The sequence below is a fragment of the Schistocerca gregaria genome, unplaced genomic scaffold (genome assembly GCF_023897955.1).
Source record: "Schistocerca gregaria isolate iqSchGreg1 unplaced genomic scaffold, iqSchGreg1.2 ptg001018l, whole genome shotgun sequence".
Taxonomy (NCBI): Eukaryota; Metazoa; Arthropoda; class Insecta; order Orthoptera; family Acrididae; genus Schistocerca; species Schistocerca gregaria.
Genome location: NW_026062366.1, coordinates 15,001 through 20,000, shown reverse-complemented (window position 1 = coordinate 20,000; position 5,000 = coordinate 15,001). Strand labels below are relative to the sequence as shown.

The 5,000-nt window shown below is 53.6% G+C and overlaps 1 non-coding gene across 1 annotated transcript in view; it reads right to left on the bottom strand.

The window, feature by feature from the left end:
- The window catches only part of LOC126327090 (small subunit ribosomal RNA), a 1,893-nt gene extending 403 nt beyond the window's left edge, over nucleotides 1-1,490 (bottom strand). Inside the window, exon 1 of the ribosomal RNA XR_007560971.1 lies at nucleotides 1-1,490. This exon is cut by the window's left edge and continues 403 nt beyond it. This is a non-coding gene — a ribosomal RNA (small subunit ribosomal RNA).
- Between the last annotated feature and the right edge of the window lie 3,510 nt (nucleotides 1,491-5,000).

Here is a 5,000-nt window from a genome sequence, read left to right as displayed (position 1 = left end):
AGCCGCCTGTCCCTCTAAGAAGAAAAGTAATCGCTGACAGCACGAAGGATGTCACGCGACTAGTTAGCAGGCTAGAGTCTCGTTCGTTATCGGAATTAACCAGACAAATCGCTCCACCAACTAAGAACGGCCATGCACCACCACCCACCGAATCAAGAAAGAGCTATCAATCTGTCAATCCTTCCGGTGTCCGGGCCTGGTGAGGTTTCCCGTGTTGAGTCAAATTAAGCCGCAGGCTCCACTCCTGGTGGTGCCCTTCCGTCAATTCCTTTAAGTTTCAGCTTTGCAACCATACTTCCCCCGGAACCCAAAAGCTTTGGTTTCCCGGAGGCTGCCCGCCGAGTCATCGGAGGAACTGCGGCGGATCGCTGGCTGGCATCGTTTATGGTTAGAACTAGGGCGGTATCTGATCGCCTTCGAACCTCTAACTTTCGTTCTTGATTAATGAAAACATACTTGGCAAATGCTTTCGCTTCTGTTCGTCTTGCGACGATCCAAGAATTTCACCTCTAACGTCGCAATACGAATGCCCCCGCCTGTCCCTATTAATCATTACCTCGGGTTCCGAAAACCAACAAAATAGAACCGAGGTCCTATTCCATTATTCCATGCACACAGTATTCAGGCGGGCTTGCCTGCTTTAAGCACTCTAATTTGTTCAAAGTAAACGTGCCGGCCCACCGAGACACTCAACTAAGAGCACCCTGGTAGGATTTCAACGGGGTCCGCCTCGGGACGCGCAAGCACGCCTTCGGCTCGCCCCACCGGCAGGACGTCCCACGATACATGCCAGTTAAACACCGACGGGCGGTGAACCAACAGCGTGGGACACAAATCCAACTACGAGCTTTTTAACCGCAACAACTTTAATATACGCTATTGGAGCTGGAATTACCGCGGCTGCTGGCACCAGACTTGCCCTCCAATAGATACTCGTTAAAGGATTTAAAGTGTACTCATTCCGATTACGGGGCCTCGGATGAGTCCCGTATCGTTATTTTTCGTCACTACCTCCCCGTGCCGGGAGTGGGTAATTTGCGCGCCTGCTGCCTTCCTTGGATGTGGTAGCCGTTTCTCAGGCTCCCTCTCCGGAATCGAACCCTGATTCCCCGTTACCCGTTACAACCATGGTAGGCGCAGAACCTACCATCGACAGTTGATAAGGCAGACATTTGAAAGATGCGTCGCCGGTACGAGGACCGTGCGATCAGCCCAAAGTTATTCAGAGTCACCAAGGCAAACGGACCAGACGAGCCAATCCGATTGGTTTTGATCTAATAAAAGCGTCCCTTCCATCTCTGGTCGGGACTCTGTTTGCATGTATTAGCTCTAGAATTACCACAGTTATCCAAGTAACGTGGGTACGATCTAAGGAACCATAACTGATTTAATGAGCCATTCGCGGTTTCACCTTAATGCGGCTTGTACTGAGACATGCATGGCTTAATCTTTGAGACAAGCATATGACTACTGGCAGGATCAACCAGGGAGCTGCGTCAACGAGAGCTGAGCAGCCGGCCGCCCGGGAGTGTGTCCCGAGGGCCCGCGCGAACACGCAAGCGTCCGCTCAATTATTCTGCAAACAGGAGGAGGCTGAGCTCCCCTGCACGATACACCTCGAAACCCTCTCAGGTCCCGGCGGCGCGCAGCGCCGTCCTAAGTACTTGGTCGGGTTCGAGAGAGGCGCAATCGCCCGGAGATAGGCGAGTAGACGCTTTCAGTGCGAACACCCGTGCTCCCAACTGAGCTTGCCGCTGCCGACAGAGGCCCGGGAGCGTGCTGTCGTGGCATTGCCGGCGGGAAACAACACGCGCCACCTACGGTGACCGGCAGCTCCAACGCCAGCGCCACAGAAGGGCAAAGCCCCACTTGGGTGCAGAAGCGAACTCTCCCAGCACAGCGCACGCGCCAACACGTCCGCAGAGCTGCGATACAAACCACCTGCGAGAACCGCTGGGGGCGACCGAGCAGCAGACGGCGTCGCGACGCCGAGTGCCGGGCGGCGGCGCATCCTCAACGCACACAGTCCGCAATCGGACCAGCACACTGCAGATGTCCACCGCGCTTCGCACCGGGCTCGGCAGAACCCACTTTGGCCGCCTGGCGCCGCGCGCAGGGTGCGCCGGCGCATAGCTGGGACGCCAGCCGGGCCCGTCGGCCGGCGCTCCTGCCACTGGGCGCCCCCCACCAGCCGGCTGTAGTGCGTGCGCTCACGCAGCGCGCGGCCAGCACGCCGGGCGGCCCCCCCTCACCGGCCGGGGACTGTCCCGCCAAGCCACAGCCTCGTATCGCTTCATACCCACATGGCCAACTCAGGTTCGGGGGCATGGCGGGTACCGCCGAAACAACCGGTTCACAGATGTACCGATCGTCGCTATCACCGATGCACCTGCAGCGCGAACAACCGCTCAACAACTGATTTCCAGTTCATTTGCGGATCTTTGGCAGCAAACGTATACGTCAATCTACATTTGCGAAATCTACGATTCTGGCATGCCTGCATGTTATGTGTCACGACACGCTACATCAGCCCACATACACACTGCGGCATGTACACGAGAGAACACGTGGAAGATGGTCCGCGCACGTGTGCAATGTCCCTTGCGCGGTCGACTGTCAACCGGCCTCTGTAGCATGTCGCAGATGTGGAACGCGGTCCACCGTGCTATCATGTTGTGTGGGGCAATACGATTAAATAGGAAAACCCTCGTCGCTACATCAACAGACGGCTCACGCTGATTCCCGGCAGAGGGAGGAGGGGGGGGGGGGGGGGGGGCCAACATGCAATACTTTCGTCCGTACCTACTTACCACATGTCTGTACGGCGTACAACAGTGCAATCTCGCTGTAATGGGGAGACGAGACAAGTAGCATCGTGCACAACATATGGCCCTTATGATTCGCCATTGTAGGGCGCAGCCGGTGTACGGTCAAGCATGTGCCACATTATGTCACTCAGTACGTAACGACGGATGATCAGTGTGGGTTACGCGTACATCAGCGGACAGTCCACACAGGCCGTACCACAACGTACACTGACTGCATCGACAACCGAATGCAACTGAACAGCTGCAAGGCTCATTTCACAAACAAACGCCTGACCGACCAGCTTGGAAGGGCAGGAGGGGAGGGCGATATTCGTTCTGTAGCGGTACACCCTTCCAGTGGTTAGCGGGACTGTGTAGAAAGTACGCAACACTCGAAAGACCTTTATGTGAGGGTACGCACCATGGCATCAAGAAATACACATGACACCAGAGGATCCAAGCAGTGAACTATGTTCAGAGGGTTGCTGTTAGGCAAAGCTACATTCCTGTGACGTTACATGTGACAGTTAAGGTGCAGTGTAAGTTAGGTTAAGGTGCAGTGTAAGTTAGGTTAAGGTGCAGTGTAAGTTAGGTTAAGGTGCAGTGTAAGTTAGGTTAAGGTGCAGTGTAAGTTAGGTTAAGGTGCAGTGTAAGTTAGGTTAAGGTGCAGTGTAAGTTAGGTTAAGGTGCAGTGTAAGTTAGGTTAAGGTGCAGTGTAAGTTAGGTTAAGGTGCAGTGTAAGTTAGGTTAAGGTGCAGTGTAAGTTAGGTTAAGGTGCAGTGTAAGTTAGGTTAAGGTGCAGTGTAACTTAGGTTAAGGTGCAGTGTAACTTAGGTTAAGGTGCAGTGTAACTTAGGTTAAGGTGCAGTGTAACTTAGGTTAAGGTGCAGTGTAACTTAGGTTAAGGTGCAGTGTAACTTAGGTTAAGGTGCAGTGTAACTTAGGTTAAGGTGCAGTGTAACTTAGGTTAAGGTGCAGTGTAAGTTAGGTTAAGGTGCAGTGTAACTTAGGTTAAGGTGCAGTGTAACTTAGGTTAAGGTGCAGTGTAAGTTAGGTTAAGGTGCAGTGTAAGTTAGGTTAAGGTGCAGCGTAACTTAGGTTAAGGTGCAGCGTAACTTAGGTTAAGGTGCAGCGTAACTTAGGTTAAGGTGCAGCGTAACTTAGGTTAAGGTGCAGCGTAACTTAGGTTAAGGTGCAGCGTAACTTAGGTTAAGGTGCAGCGTAACTTAGGTTAAGGTGCAGCGTAACTTAGGTTAAGGTGCAGCGTAACTTAGGTTAAGGTGCAGCGTAACTTAGGTTAAGGTGCAGCGTGGGTTAGGTTAGGGGCCAACGTGGGTTAGGTTAGGGGCCAACGTGGGTTAGGTTAGGGGCCAACGTGGGTTAGGTTAGGGGCCAACGTGGGTTAGGTTAGGGGCCAACGTGGGTTAGGTTAGGGGCCAACGTGGGTTAGGTTAGGGGCCAACGTGGGTTAGGTTAGGGGCCAACGTGGGTTAGGTTAGGGGCCAACGTGGGTTAGGTTAGGGGCCAACGTGGGTTAGGTTAGGGGCCAACGTGGGTTAGGTTAGGGGCCAACGTGGGTTAGGTTAGGGGCCAACGTGGGTTAGGTTAAGGGCCAACGTGGGTTAGGTTAAGGGCCAACGTGGGTTAGGTTAAGGGCCAACGTGGGTTAGGTTAAGGGCCAACGTGGGTTAGGTTAAGGGCCAACGTGGGTTAGGTTAAGGGCCAACGTGGGTTAGGTTAAGGGCCAACGTGGGTTAGGTTAAGGGCCAACGTGGGTTAGGTTAAGGGCCAACGTGGGTTAGGTTAAGGGCCAACGTGGGTTAGGTTAAGGGCCAACGTGGGTTAGGTTAAGGGCCAACGTGGGTTAGGTTAAGGGCCAACGTGGGTTAGGTTAAGGGCCAACGTGGGTTAGGTTAAGGGCCAACGTGGGTTAGGTTGCCAGAGATGTGTCAAATCAGGATGTACGTTTGGCTGGTGTCAGGTGGTGGGTTGGTTCGATGCCTTTATAAGGGGTGTGGCCAAAGGGTATTTTATTACTTGTACCTTTTGTGTTGTGGCGTGGCGTTGCGTCCTGTGTTGATACTGGGTGGACCACTGTGGGTGTTGCTGGCTGATTTGAGCTGCGTTGTTTGCGGGTGATGTGAGACATTCTGTCTTATTAGTGGACGTGACGTTCCTCTTGTCGTTGTTTGG